Source organism: Lygodium microphyllum, chromosome 11 (assembly GCF_053477565.2).
Source record: "Lygodium microphyllum isolate KBCC chromosome 11, Lygodium_microphyllum_v1.1.10, whole genome shotgun sequence".
Classification (NCBI taxonomy): Eukaryota; Viridiplantae; Streptophyta; class Polypodiopsida; order Schizaeales; family Lygodiaceae; genus Lygodium; species Lygodium microphyllum.
Window position 1 is genome coordinate 44521274 of NC_141145.1, and position 16620 is coordinate 44537893.

Here is a 16620-nt window from a genome sequence, read left to right on the forward strand (position 1 = left end):
TATCTCACTCCACATACCAAATCTCTTTGAGATTCCTTCTGGAAAGTTGTTCTCACCTCACAAAGCTTCCCTATATCACATCAATCCATGAGATTTGTCTATCTGGACCTCAGCATTGTCACTATTGTCAGTTGTTGCCATAGCCCCAGTTTGCGGCCTGCAGGACATACCTCACTTTGAGCTTTCATATCTCTCAAACCAGGCAATATTTTAGTGTGCTTTCTTCAGGAGGATTGTTCTTCTACTCAAGGAGCTTCTGCCTATCACATCTAAGCCTGACATTGGATATCTACAAGCCTGGCATTGCTGAAATTCGACGTCGCTGCCATATCTGCGCCTGGTTACGTTTCACTGATTTGCGCGCGGACTACAGTACCCGATCTTGATGATTATCATAGGGCTCTTGTAGAGCATGGAGTAAGCTACACTTCCATAAAAAAAGTTTCCAAAATGATCAGCTCTAGCTCTAGATATCTTGAAAAACCAGGCCTGGGTCAAAACCCTAATCCAGGAAGCCATAGCCATCAAGGTGCAAGCTCATTTTTCCTTCAATTTCTCATTCCTTTCAACTGAGGGCACACACTGCCACTCTTGTCTGAGTTTGAACTCAGTTCCTAGCAAGATTAACACTTCAAATCAACAAGCAAGAAGAAGTTCAAGCACTGACATTCAATACTAAGCTCAAGAATAGTATCTATTGATACTCAACTAGTGTCAGTTGACACTAACCTCCTTGTGACACTTCACAAATCCCCCTTGCTGGTCTTTTCTCAGTTAATTGGAGCTACTGAACATGGCAGAACTTGAGCAAATAGCAAAGTTCAATGGAGAAGGCTTCCATGCATGGAAGGAAAAGACCATGTACCACCTGATGCGAAAGGACTTATGGGACTTGTTTGAAGATGATGCAGATAACAAGAAGGAAGATGATGAAGACGGGTTCGTTGAAGAAGACCAGTTCAAATCCAAAGAATGGAAAAAGATGAATAATAAGGCACTAGGCATCATTGCTTGGGGATTAAGTGATGATGTGTTACATCATATATCTGGTATTAGAAATGCTAAAACCGCCTGGGAGGAACTTGATAAGATGTTTGGTACTCAAGCAAAGAATTCAAAGGTAAAACTTCTCATGCAATTTTATAAACTGGATATCAAAGATAGTGCTTCTATGACCATACACATTAATAAGTTTAAGAGTTTAAAAACTCAACTTGCATCTCTTAAAAAGAATATTGAGGAAGATGAAGCAATAGCCGTACTACTTGCAAGTGTAAACAAGGATCCATATGAAAATCTTGTGTCCACTTTGAGTAATGTTCCAAGCCTCACACTTAAAGATATTGAGCACTCACTACTCGATGAAGAAGGCAAAGTAAAAACCAAGAATGCAAAAGACAATGTCTCATCATCTAGGGAAAATCTTTTGTACACCAAAGGAGCTGCTGGACCTAAAGGAAGAGGTCGAGGATTCATCAACAACAATAACAAGGATCGGATTACATGTCATTATTGTGGTAAGACTGGCCATGTAGCCAGTGAATGTTTCCACAAGAAGAGAGCCCAACAATTGCAAAGTGATCATCACCAGAACCAATACATGGAAGAAAGAGAAGAAGAAGAATATGCTTCCACTACCATCAACAACTCTGACAGATTATTTTGAAGAACTTTCATTGTATCTTTCATATGTTTTTCCCATAGTGGATCTTTCTTAGTGAATTTGATTTGTACAACCCTTGCCAAGATGTAAAGTCTCAAGCTTTAACTTGACTAGGCTGCCTATGAGCTAGTCTTCCGGGCCATGTTATCATGAAGGGGGGGCAAAAGCCAGCAAGTGTAGGGATTCATCATTTGAGGGGGGGTTTTGAGTCCAAGCTAATCTATCTTGGAACCTAATTCACTTGTGTAATAGTTTGTCTCTACTTGTCCATGTCATTATGAACTTGGTTTTACATCTTTGATCCACCATAGCTTGTGTCATGTCCTAGATCCACATCATTTAACAGAATATGCTACATGGATAGATGAGAATGCTCTTCATCAATAATACCCACCGGTTCTCTCGATATGAGGACATCTTGATTTCTCTAAGGGGAGGAGGATGCAATACTTCCACAAAGTTAGTTGGTTAGTTTGAATGTTAGTTAGTCAATTAGTAAGTTAGTAAGGTTACTAACTAAAAACTAACTAAAGTAAAAAATAACTAACTTTAATAACTAACTAACTAAAAAATAAAAATATTTTTTTTAAAAAAAGACCAAGGATTGTAACCTAATATTTTTTTTGGGATTGACAAGGACTGTAGCCACCAATTACAAAATTTAACACGTGAACAAGAGTTATGAGCCATATTAGTCATTAGTGTCAATGTGTATAGTATAGATGGTCCAAAAATATTAGATTTTTGGACAAAACTAGCATTTTTTGATATTGTCAATATTATTTATTGTAAATGTCCTAAAAAGCTATGGAAACTTTTAGAACAAGGTGTCACCACGTTAAAAAAAGCAAGTGGTTTTTTCAGCTAGTTTTGGAGATTTAATGGAAAAGAGAAGGATTGGCGAAATTGCACATGTCACAATCACAGTTTATAGGCAACAAAAAACACTTTGAATAGGGAAAAGAAGGAGTGATCTCGAAGATTTTTGAGCAAGTGTTTTGGGGTTTTACCCCTCTTTTTCGAAGCCAACAAAACCATCAGATTTGTGATTTGGGCATCGGATTTCATTTTAGAAGTTTCAGATTGCTAATTTTGCCAAGATCCCCTCCATAAAGAGCTCTTCTTCTCAACCACAACCCTTATTCTCTGATTCAACTATAAATAAGAGGCATGGGGAGCAGTTTGGAGAGGCACAAGGAGACCCCAAGAGGTTGCGAGAGGGTGGTAGAGAGAGGGAGGTGGAAGGATACTCCTCTTTAAGAGGCTACGAGACGGAGCTATTGAGAGAGAGAGAGAGAGAGAGAGAGAGAGAGAGAGAGAGAGAGAGAGAGAGAGAGAGAGAGAGAGAGAGAGAGATTACCCTGAGAGGCTATGAGGGAGAGAGTTAGCTCAATCCCCCTTGTATCAGTCTTCAACTAAGCCATCTTCTCTTACGCTTTCCCATCCCAAATTCATTCCTCCTTCATCTCTTGAATTCACTTGTGGACGATGGCTCCAAAGCGATGAGGTGGAAAGACCATGGGAACCACCGCAACCGGCGGGTATTGTCCGGACATACGAGAGTGCTTGAGGTTGTCGAAGTTGCCACTACCAATGAAACATTGGGTGTGGTGCATGCAAGCACGAGCAAAGAAAAAATTAACAATGTCGTCATGCCAAACTATGTTATTCACTACTAGGCTATTATTTTGCCACATAAAATAATAAGTTTTATGCCAAATTTCTACAAAAGAATAAATGTTAGCCTTTGCATCAAACAGTACAAGAGCTACTTGTTAGATTGCACAAATAGCATCTATATAAGAATTAATTAAATAAAATATTAGCTCTATATTTTACACTTACATGAATTGATAGTTTCATCTAGAGAGCATACTAGTACACGCATAAACATTTAATCGCTATGATTTTTGTAGTTAGATTAATTGAGATTCTAAATCGTGGAATCATGATGGTAATAGTTACAAGGGGTTATTGCACATATGACTATATGCACACTCAAGATTAGTATAATAACTTGATATAATTATTATTGAACCCGACAAGGTTAAGCGTTGACTAACACTTAAAAAGCGAAACTGCATTTAAAGGATTTGTAAGTAATCTCGTTAAGTTATGGGCACAATATATTTCTTTAAGGCAATCCGCCCATGTTAGGTAAGATAGTCTAAATGAGAAATTCATGTCTTGCTTTTAACATGTTGTAAGAGATGTACTCAACACTTCTTTATGGGGAGGAGAATCCTCATTAGAATGTAAGGTTACCTTAGGATAGGGTCTACCTTGGCTATAGAAGTTGTGAACTGCATGATGGTGTGATTATCATTGCATCATTTGATACATGTTTGAAATGGCTATTTGTGTTTGCTAGAATCTAGATCTCTAATTAAAAACATTGACAAACACAATAAAAGGAAAGGTCATGCTAGGCTACCCCCAAGCTAGCTACTACAAGACCCTAGTCCAAGGGGGTCATGGCTATCTTTTTGAGAGGCTTAGATTGACTCTGTAGCAAAAGGTATGTCCGTAGGGATAGTCTCAGGTTGTAGGAAATATGGGTGCCAAGGGGGGCTCTGACCATAAATCCTCCAATGTTCCTAGAATCTGACGAGCCCCTTTGTGACCCAGGATGGGATCCTGGAACCCTAAATACTAGTTACAAGAGTGGAATCTTGGTGAGCAGAATACCCTCATGGAATTTCGTATATCTTCTAGAGGGTCGAAAATATGGAAGTTGTAATAAACTTCCTATATAATAAGGAAATTTGGTTTACTCAAGGGTTGTTTGAATTGTATGTATGTCCGTGAGATAAATTCGTAAAGGAACCTGTGATTGAACATAATAATTAAGGAAGTTGGTTGTATATGTTCCAATAAATGTGTTGTAGATAATTTAAAAACTAAAGATGATTCCATCATTAAAGGAAAGCAGGTGGGCGTAACCCCCGGCGGGTCCATCCAACAATAGGGTGGTCTTGGTTAGTTGGAAGCTTTTCTAAATCAATGATAGAAATAGGGAGATGATAAATTGACTAACTAGTCGTTAGGTAGAACTGACTTGCATTGTTTTAGGGGGGTCAGAATCGGATTTTGCCTTATGGACAGGAGGGTTGACATATCGCACTCCCCTCTATCTCCCATTCTCTTTGAATCAAGTGCAATGGCAAGTGTGCTTCACATTGAGTAATCATGTAGAAGGGGGAACTCAAAATTACTGACACTAGCTAGTTGCTAGGAGACCCGTCCGACTTTAGGAACCCGAAAATTTAGGTCGATCCTAGTGGGTTTGGCCGGAACACTTTTGTTGCGATGTAGACTCAGTGGGATTTAAGTGACATACCTTGTGATGTTCTAAGGTGTTAGAATATCAAGCTCCTATTATTCTCCTGTCAGTTTGTATGACCGACATTAGCTGTGTCCAGCTGTATCAGCAAGTGTGGGACATTAAATAAGTTGGTGGTCTTAGACCCAGTGTGAATGGTCCTACGGACCTTAGTACTATTGTATACACTTATGTTATGTGTGTGGTCTATTAGATAATGAAGAAGAAAGAGAGAGCATTTAACTCTTTACTCTTGTCTCTGTCTCTGAATCTCAACATGGTATCAGAGCACCCATGACTGGGCTCTGTGGAAAGCATTTGTGAAGAAGAATGGAAAATTGAAGCTTTAAGTTTCTTGAGAAGAAGGGCTAACTGCTCCTACTCCTGTAGAGGTATGCATCTACTCATTGTGAGTTCTATGATTGATATAAGTACTTGAGGCCTGTATGGAGCCTACGGCTCTATTGAGCATGACTAAAGTGCTCATTACCATCATTATCATCAATATAGGTTGCTGAATACATCAGCAGATTTGCGTGAACTGCACTAGTCCAGAATGTGGACTCAAATGCTTGAAAATCATAATCGTGAGACTGATTGGTAAAGAGATTGTGTGAACCCTTTGAAGGGTGATTTAAGGCCTAGAACCATTCTTGTTTGCTGTGAGCTCACCTGGGAGCTAAAATCACTGATTGTAGGTTTGAGATTTTTCACTGTTTGCTGTATACAGGGTACATAAGCATGAATGCATGGTTAACATGAGTCTGGAGCTCTCAAACATGTCCAAAACAACCACTGGAGCATGGGTACATGCAAAGAAGAAATATAAACTAGATGTTATGCATTGAAGCTAAAATTTCTTACTGAAAATACACAGGTCTGGAAACCTAAAGCAGGCTGAAAAACTGTCAAAAAGTGTGGGTAGCAAGCATTGGTCCTTCTTGAAGCATTACATGTCTTTGGATGACTCTTGCGGTGAGAGGAGTGACTTGACATATATGTGTCAAATGTTTTGAGCATTGAGAAGGGAGTTGGATGCAAATGAGCTAAAGCAAGTGGTTTGACATGGTTTTGAATGTCAATGAACTGTGAATGTCTTGTTTACTACTGTGTCTTGATGACGGGTCAATCTTGGAAGCTGTCAGGTTCATGTATTGGTTCCCATGTATGGTGGCATATGTCTGTGACATTTTGAGGGGTTTGGTGGAGCGAAATACATTCTCATTGATTGTTTTGCTTGGCTGGAATTTACAACAAGTGTACCTTGCTCTTGTATTTGTAGTTCATGATGTATTCAGTGTCTGATTGATATGTTTGGAACCCCATATGCAAAGATATAACTCTGAACTCCTGTAAGTGATCTTGGGGCACGTACCCTCTGTGTTGAGCTAAAAAAGGAACTGCTGTTTATTGTCATTTTCAGCCTACAGACTCCTTGTCTGTACATGAACAGGTTACCCAAATACATGCCGTTTTTGCATTGAATTCAGTCCCTACATGCAGGCTGTAATACCTAGGTGATTGACAAGTGTCAAGAGGTGTATGTACCCTGCTTTCAGGCTGAAATGCTGACTATCTGAGCACATAGAGTACTAAAAACTGTCATAAACAGTTGTAGGCTGAAATTGAATTGTCAGGAAGATTTTGGCTTGCAGGTAGTCAGATAGAGCATACGACATGGCTAATGCAGAGAGGACTGACAACATAACCCAGATAGTGGGGGAAAAGCTTGACAATAACAATTATGCCATATGGAAGTTCCACATGGAGAACTTCTTAATAGGGAAAGGCTATTGGGAGTTGATGGAGCGGAAGCTAAACTTGAGCTCCCAGATCGACCTACGACTGATCAGAGACGATTACACCGAGCTTGGACAGAAAGAGCTCATAGAGTCTTGCACTGGCTTTCTTTATGTATCTCACATGCCATGGTAATGCAAATAATGAACTGCAGCTCTCCTAAGAATGCATGGGACATTTTGGTCAAGTACTATGGCACAACCACAAGTGCCAGGAAGATACATTTGAATCAGAAGTTCAACAATATGGAGAGAAAGAGCAGATCTATACAGGATTATGTCACGGAGGTTAAGACCATTGCGGATCAGCTGGCATCTGTTGGTTCACAGGTTGAAGATGAAGACATGGTTGCTGTGACTTTGAATGGCTTGGGGCCTGAGTATAAGTCTTTTGACACTTCTGTGTCTGTGAGGGCTGAAATGCCTGATTTTAATGAGCTGGTTGCATTGCTTATATATAAGGAGGTTAAACTTGGCTTGGCTATAGGGTCAAGTAGTTCTAAAAATAAGGATGCAATTTTTTATTCGAATCAACGCGACCGTGATAGCCGAGGTAGAGGCTATGGATCTGGCAGAGGAGGGCAGTAGAATGCATCCTATGGCAGTAACAACCAGCAGGTATCGAATGCAAGAGGTGGTGGAAACTTTAGAGGCATGGGGAGATCTAGCCCTAGAGGCAGAGGCTCATGGCAACAGCATCGTCCATCTGACAATCCGAATAAGGATAAGGATTGTCATTATTGCGGGAAGTATGGGCATATTGCCAAGGACTATTGAAAGAAGTAGGGCAATCAGAAAGGCAAACAACATGGACACTTTGCTACATCTAGTCAGGCAGATGATACTTCAGGAGATAGATTATTTGCCATGGAGTATGTAAAAGACAGAGTTGTTGAAAAATCTATTGATGATGTAGTTTGGTATATTGATTCAGGGGCATCGAATCATATGACTCCTCACGGTGATTGGTTCACTGATATGGTGGCTAAAAAACATGGCTATGTCTGTATAGGTGATGACACGTAGCATAGCATTGAACATAAAGGCAAAGTGCCTATTGTGGTTTATGATGGCAGAAAGAAAAATTTTCATGATGTATTGCATGTTCCTTCGATTATGAAGAACTTACTATCTGTCGACGGAGCAGAACTTGCAGGTTAGATTCAATAAGCATGGCTGCTTTATTGAAGAGTTTGGCAATGGATGCAAGTTGATAGCTTGCGGTCACAGGAATGGCAGAATGTTTACTCTTGATGCTACCTTGCCAGAACTGAATTCAGCTATGTTTGCCCATGGTTCTGGCACTTTCAGAGATTTGGAAATTTGGCACAAGAGAGTGGGGCATGTGAATTTGCAAAGGCTGCAAATTATGCAGAAAAAACAACTCATTACAGGTTTACCCAAGTTCCAATACTCAGATATTGGTCATGTATGCGATGCTTGCCAGTTTGGTACGTAGTCAAGGTTGCCATTTGTTAGGCATGAAAGGCAGAGTACACGTCCATTGCAGTTAGTGCACTCTAATTTTTGGAGGCCAGCCCATAATGCATCTATGGGAGGCTCGAAGTATTATGTGACATTCATTGATGATTACAGTCGCTATACTTGGGTTTACATTTTGAAGACAAAGGATGAGGTGTTTGCTATTTTTCAGCAGTTTAAAAAGTGTTAGATATGATCAATGCCCCACCCTCATTAGGTGCTACCAATGATCCATGGTGCTCAAAGTTGTAAGGCCCCCATTATGAGGAGAAGCCAAATGTGAGCCCGGACATTGGTTGAGTCCTGACTTGTATATCAGATGAGGTCTATGTGACCGGATGGCAAAAAGGTGACTGTTGTGGGTCTAATTTTTAGGTTAGACGGAGTGGTTAAGTTGGTAGCAACTCGAGGCACATTGCATTGAGTTGCGTGGTAAGGGAGTTAAAAGGGGCCCCTATTGTGGGGTCTGGGGGCCGCGGAAGTGGCCCCTAGCTGGGGGGTCCCAAGGGGGACCAGCGGCCCCCCCTGGCGGGGGTCCGGGGGCAGCGCCCCTGGCCCGATGGTAAAGGGAATATTCCCTGGAATATTCCCTAGCCGACTAGTGGAGGCTCATATGGTAGGTCGGTCAGCAGGCCGACCTAACGACCTTCGCGGGCTATAAAAGCTAAACCCCTTCGCAGCCATCATACACTCATCTTTCACCCAGTCAGAGTTGTTGTTCCAGCTAGCCTTAAGCTCTTCACCTATCTTCTGTCTAGATCGCCATCTAAGCTTCACATAGTGGAAGCGCACGGGTGGACAGAGCCATCTTTGTATCAGTTGTTTGGAGTTAAAGAATTTACTGATTCTCCTCTTATCTGTTGTGTACTCTCTATCTCTTTCTCAGATTCTGTTCGCTGCGCCGTGTAATATTTTACAAAAAGTAGGTTGAAAAGGAATTTGACTGTTATATCTCTTGCTTGAGATCAAATAGCGGTGGGGAGTATGTGTCAAATGAGTTTGACAACTTTCTGGCTGAAAATGGCATACGTAGGTAGCTTACCTGAGCTACACTCCTCAACAGAATGGGGTAGATGAAAGAAAGAACAGGGTCTTGATGGAAGCTTCTCATGCCATGATGAATGAGAAGAAGATGCCGCTCTATTATTGGGATGAGGCTGTTATGACAGCCATGTATATCTTGAATCAAACTCCCACTGCAGGTATTCATGAGATGACACCATTTGAGAAGCTGTATTATGAAATTAAATAGGGAAAAAGCCACTACTCACCCTAGCTGCTGTTGCCAATAGGCCGGAATGCTTGGTTTGGCCTACACTTGCCACCGCCATATGGCCACACTCTCGCCTTGGGGGTTGCCTCCTCCTAACACCCCCACACAATACACCTCCACCACCACCTCATCTCCACATCACCAACTCTTCCCACAATTGCTTCCACCAACACGGCCACCACCAGTTGTAGCCAACAACACATGTACGCCCCCTTACTCACATATAAGCATACGCACATGCACCTCACCTCCTTATCACACACACATACAAATGCACACAACTCACAATACATGCACCACACACACACCCCACATAAATCTCACCTCTACCACACAAAAAATGCACACACCCACTCCACAAGAAACACATGTACACACAACAGTTTAAAATTCCACGCGTACCATACATGTTCACACACACATACCTACACACACCACATACCACATGCATGCACTTCCACTACATACACTCACACCCAATTAACAATCATGCACACATACACACTCAACGGGTGGAAGCATGGTGAAGTGGTACCAAAAGGGGTGTCATTGGCACTCCTTTGGTAAGTGGTATATTTTGCCTTTTGGTATGGGCCTTTAGGAAATAGTTGGCTCTTATTTTATTAGACTGTTTCAATTTTAAAGGGGGAGACCCACCACGAGTGGTAACAGTTTCCCTCTAGCTCTCAATAACAAGTACACCACTCCCCCCATCCCCTCTGTGTGCGTGTGTGTGTGTGTGTGTGCACATGTGTGTGTCCATTAGGTTACTTGGTTGGCTAGGCTCCTGCTCATTTTTCCATTTTGCGCAATAACTACCTTGCTAAAGCTATGGTTCTCTCTCTCTCTCTCTCTCTCTCTCTCTCTCTCTCTCTCAATGGAGTTTCCTTTGTTGAGAACATAATCATTCTTCCCTTTGGGCATCCACCAAAGCAGTGGGTTTCCAAGCATGGATATGCAAGTGTTCTATTGGCCTCACCTACAAGGAGATTAAGAAAATTATGGGTAGAATTCACAGTGCCAAAGGGAGCTATCTGTTGGTCCAATTTTAGTAGTCAATATGAAAAATTGAGAGTACTGAGAGGGTATTGGGCTGCAAAGCAAAGAGAGAATAGAGAGAAGTTAAAGAATATGAGGGTTGAATCAATGTTCACTGACAACAGGCTAGAGAAGAAGATGTGTAAAAATATGGCAAAGAGATGGGTTAGAGAAATAAAGGGCATGGTCATGGATATGCAAATATAGATTTAAGGAGCTCCTACAACATCCTAAATTTAGAGAATTAGAGTATGACGATTGATCAAGGATTTATGATCAACATTTGGAGTACATTGACACAAGTGAAAATACCAAGATCAAACAATGAGCTCTTCTTAAAGCAATCTGATATTGAGTATGCTCAATGGTGAAGGACTTGCATGTAATAGTGGAGCACATAGACCTATAAGCATAACAAAGGTAGAAAAAGCTTTGGGAGTACACCGACGAACTCTACTTGCAGCAAAATCGTGATTGCAATTGGACGATGATGGAGTTTTGCCTTTGGACACTTTATGCTAGCACTTACTACTCAAACAAAGTCCTTTGTTTAGAAGGCAAAAGCTAGCACTTTTAGGATTACTTGTACTGTATATTCAATTCATGTTCACTTTTTCTATCTTAAAAAGTGCTTTCTTGAAAGTAAAAGCAATTTAAATATGGATTACATTTTTCAATCTCAAAGTTTTATTTCCTTATGGCTTAAAGTTATTTTTTAAAATTGTTGTAGTCAAATATTTTTAAAAGATTCAAATCAATCCATTCCCATGTCCAAATTTCCCAAAGATGCTTTGAGGTATTGAAGCCTTTCTTCATAAGAAAATTAAAGGAAAGATATACAGGCTGCTGTGTTACCCATGTCCAAATGCTTTATGTCAAGGAAGCCCTCAATTACATGTGCAAGAAACTTCATGACAAAAGGCACACTTGTGCTTGCCTGATGTGTTCCAAGGTCCCTGATAGTTCTTCTTGCATAATGAGTAGGTCTACAATGGTGTCATCCAACTATGACAGTCTTTGCTTTGCAACAAAGGAGAGGATTCCACATTCCATAACAAAAAATGAATTTTTGGTACATGCTCTAAGTGTGGAACCAAAAAGCTCCATTTGTGTCCAAATGAGGAGGGGAACACATCATTGTTGCTACCTATGAAGGTGTTTGAAGAGTGTCCAAGGGAGACTAGAAAATATGGTGCAAGGCACATAGCAAGAGACCATGAGGTAGACAATGATGGTGCAAGGAGCACAAGAAAAGCACAACTTATTTTTGGTGATTGATTTTTGCACAGAACTATACTTTCAAGGAGCAAAATGAGATTCAGTCCATGCACTGGTATAGTGACCAAGTCACCATATTGGTACACATTAACTATGTCCATATGAACAAGGATGCTAAAAAGACATATGACTTTTATATTTCTGATGACAAAACACATGATACAATGTTTGTTCAGCATTGTTTACTTCTTCACGATAGGTGGTTGAAGGATCAAAGTTACCAACTCAAATGCCATCATGTATGGTTGGATGGTTGTGCAACTCAATTCAAGGCATGGCACCCATTCTACTCTGTGGCTAGATTTTTCAGCATCACTAGACTAGAAATGCTATGGATTTTTCCAAGTTTAAGCATAGAAAGGGAGAACATGATGGTGCAGGCATGGTGAAAAAATGAGCCTCATGCATGAGTAGTTGAAACCAAATGGTTGCACCCTTAAATGTACAACTGGTAGTGTTGCTTTCTTGAAGGGTAGGTTCTCTTCCAATGATGTGCATAGGGTCTTCTAGGAGATCAAGGAAGGGGAGGTGTCTAGAGACAACACTTGGCATTGCAAGTGGATAGTCAAGTCCTACTTGATGCATTCAGTGAATGGATAATCCACCACTAACACATGCCATACAATGTCGCTCATTGTCATGCTTTTGTGATGAATGCATGGACGGGTGGTAGGCAATATGTAAGAACAAGAGACACATACCAAGCTGGGAATATTGCAGTATTATGCCTTTGATTGAAGTTGTAGTAAGTAATAGTCATGAAGAGTGACAAGGATGAACCAAATGCACCCTTGTATGCAAAGCACCCCAATGTCCTAAGTGATGTATTATCTATGGGAGACAATTTTGCTCTTAATGCAAAGGAAGGTGCAAACTTCATCATCTTCAAATGCATGGCTATAAAGACTAGAATTGGAAGGGCACGTTAGGACAATTGGGATAATGTTTTGCCTGCATGTGCAATGGTTGTTGTTGGACACCTATGAGAGATTATAGGTAATGTTTGGCAATTTTGTTGCTAGTTGACAGGCCACCTATGTTGATGTATTCACACCTTGTGCATGCCATCAAGTTTGAGATGGATCCAATTCCAAGTGATGCAAACTTATACACAATGGATGAGGAGGTCAAGGAGGATATTTACAACAGTATGCCATTTGGCATGTAGCAAGTTAGACAACTCTTGTCCGCTCTCAAGTTGTATTTCATTTTCAAGAAATAAAGGGACAAAGTGTCATATATCTTGGCCATGTTCAAATGTCTCTATGGCATTTTTCAATATACAAAAACCATTGTGCTATTCACAAAATACTTTCTTTCCTAGGGAAATTATTTTTGCACTTCTCAAAGTGCTTCTGGCCTACTGCAAAAAGTGCTTTTTGGGGAAAAGCATTTTTGGCACTACTGGAACTACTTTCTCTCCTAGGAAAAGTATTGCTATAGTATTCAAAGTGCTTCTGAACCAATCTAGAAAGTGCTATGCACTACTCAAAATTCTTTTGGAACAGTGTAAAATCTCTTGCGAGTCAAGAAAGATCTTTCCTTCCAAGGGAAAGTTCTTCTTCTCAACACATAGTGCTTTCATTTATGGGGGAAGCACTTTTTACACTACTCAAAGTGCTTTTAGAATAGTCCAAAAGCTCTTACAAGTCAAGAAAGATATTTCATTCCAAGGAAAAGTGCTTCTACTAAACACAAAGTGCTTCTTTGCCATGATAATAAATTTATCATGTACTCAGATGTAACTCTCATAGCCATAAATAGTATGTTGAGTCAAAATAAAGTACATATGCATCATTAATGAATTGTACAATATCTACAAGAATATACAACCATTTTGTATTGGAAAACACAAGGCAAAGTAAACTTGCACTACAAATTAGCAGCGTTGCTATTTGCATTGCAAATGGCCGTCACTATTAGTGACACAAATAGCGACAGTACTCAGACAAAAAAAAAGCGGGCCAAAACCCAAGCGCGGCATTTTGTGCAAAAGAGTGAAAGAGATAGCGAACTACATCATGCATTTGGGAGGGAGACGGAGAGAAAGAGAGAAAGAGGGAGAAGGAGAGCTTCTCACCACCGCCGTCATTGTTCGCGAGAAGAAGAGGAGGAAGTGCACGAAGGGTGAAGAGGAGCTGCCGAATCCATCCTCGGGAAAATTAAACTTGCACTACAAATTAGCGGCATTGCTATTTGCATTGCAAATGGCCGTCACTATTAGTGACACAAATAGCGACGGTACTCAGACAAAAAAAAAGCGGGCCAAAACCCAAGCGCGGCATTTTGTGCAAAAGAGCGAAAGAGAGAGCGAACTACATCATGCATTTGGGAGGGAGAGGGAGAGAAAGAGAGAAAGAGGGAGAAGGAGAGCTTCTCACTACCGCTGCCACTGTTCGCGAGAAGAAGAGGAGGAAGTGCACGAAGGGTGAAGAGGAGCTGCCGAATCCATCCTCGGGCCTTTGCGATGAGTGCATTGCTCCCTCTTGGTTTGTTTTTGTTTTTTATCCTTTTCTTTTGTTTGTTTTTGTTAAAAATGATGTGTATTGAGGGAGAAAGAGAGGAAATGAGAGGGAGAGGAAGAGAGAAAAAGAAAGAAAGAATGAGAGAGAGAGGGAATAAACATGAAACATAATAAAGAAAGAGAGAAAGAGAGAGAGAGGGAGGGAGAGAGAGGAGAAGGAATGGATGAAAAACAAAGAGAGGGTAAGATCTTGTTCTTTAATTTATTGTTTTCTTGTTTGTAGTAGTAGTAGTAGAGAGAGAGAAAGAGATGTTTTGTTAAAGGTGCACCTTGGGTATGTTCGATGCTTTGGGAAGGCGAGTAGTGGTGGTGGTGGTGGTGTAGTATAGTTGTACCTCCTAAATCACTTTTATCTCTCTTTATTCCTGGCAACGAATAATTATTTCTATTGCATCGAAACACATGTGACTTGTGTCTGTGAAAGTCTAGGGTTTTGTCTAATGACGCAAGTGCATCTCATGAACAGAAATTAACATTTCATGTGTTTCTTTTAACCATGATTGCGAAACATGATTTCTAAATGACTATTCATGCACTGAACTGGTTAAAAGCTATCATTTTATGTGAAGTAAGGTGATAACCTTATCATTTTATGTGAGTAAAAGCTATCATTTCATGTGAGGTAAGGTGATAACCTTATCATTTTATGTGAATTCCAAACTCTTCCATTCGCGCATGCAACTTATTTCTTAGAGTAAACAAAACTCTAAGACCCGTTCTTGTTCCATGCACGTCACAAACCATTTCATCTCTTCCACGAGTAATATTATTTAATTAATTTTAAGGCTTAGAACTTGGGCTTGATTCGTGTGTGTTGCATTGGTCGTTCTGCTCGCCCCTCTACCGGTGGCTTGGGCACCTATGCTTCCAGCGACTTTCTTCTTGGGAGCCATTCGCCTCGTGGAGATTGGGCAGTATGGACCTTAGCGGGTTTCAGGTTCTTCGGGTTTGGTAGGAAAGACCGCTAAATGGGGTCCTTCACCGAGGGAGTGGTTTGGGTATGGCTCCTTGCAGCTACTCACCAACTCTCCCTCCTCTCCTTCTTTCTCTCTCTCTCTCTCTTTTTCTCTTATTCTCCTACTCTCTCCCCTTCTATTTCTTTTTCTCTCCCTCTCCCACTCTTTTCTCCTTCTTTCCCTTCCCTCTCTTTTTCTTCTTCTTCTCTTCTTCTTTCTTTCTACTCCGCTCTCTCTCCTTCTCTTCCTTCCTTCTCCTTCTCTCCCTCTTCTTCTCTTCTCTCTCCCTCTTCTTCTCTTCTCTCTCCCACTCCTCCTTCTTCTCTCCCACTTCTTCCCTTCTCTCTCCCACTTCTTCTCTTCTCTCTCTCTCTCCTTCTCTTCCTTCATTCTCCCTCTCTCCCTCTTCTTCTCTTCTCTCTCCCTCTTCTTCTCTTCTCTCTCCCACTCCTCCTTCTTCTCTCCCACTTCTTCCCTTCTCTCTCCTACTTCTTCTTCTTCTCTTCTCCTTGTCTCCCTCTTCTTCTCTTCTCTGTCTCTCTTCTTCTCCTCTCTCCCACTCCTCCTTCTTCTCTCCCACTTCTTCTCTTCTCTCTCTCCCTCCTTCTTTCTCTTCTCTCCTTCTCCTTCTCTCCCTCTTCTCACTCCTTCTCACCTCACTCCTTTCCCCCTCACGGCCTGAACCGGGTGGCAATCAGGGAGGTGGTAGCTTTGTTTGGAGGACCCTAAAAAGGGTCCCACGGCGTCTAGTAAATGGGGGGGTTGACTATAGACGAAGGCCCACGGCCGTTTGAGTAGAATGGACAGGGGAATAATGCCCAGTTGTAGGGCCCAGTAGCGCTGCTAGCAAGGAGAGGGGGAGAACCTTCACACGGAGGCCCAAAGGCCCTGCGCAATTGCTGACTGGGGGGGGGGTTTGACGTAAGGGGGGGGCTGTAGCCTCTATTTGCTGTCAATGGAGGTAGCTACTGACGGGGGGGTTGACAATGTGTGGACAAGCGTAGCCTCCTCTCTCTCTACTAGGGAGGGGAGAAGCCTCCCCTTATATATGGGAGGGGAGGAGGTAGGTGGCATGGCCACCCCTCCCACCTGGAGGTTGCATGCCTCCCCCCCCATCATCCACCACTCCCACTTTCTCTCCCCCTCCCCCGACGTGCTGTCGGCAGGGAGAGAGGGGGGAGTAAAAAAAATTGTACTAAAGGTAATAGTTTTTTTTCCCTCTTTTTTTGAAATTACAGGGGGGTCGTATGGGATGTTACATCCTCTCCCCCTTAGAGGAATCGAG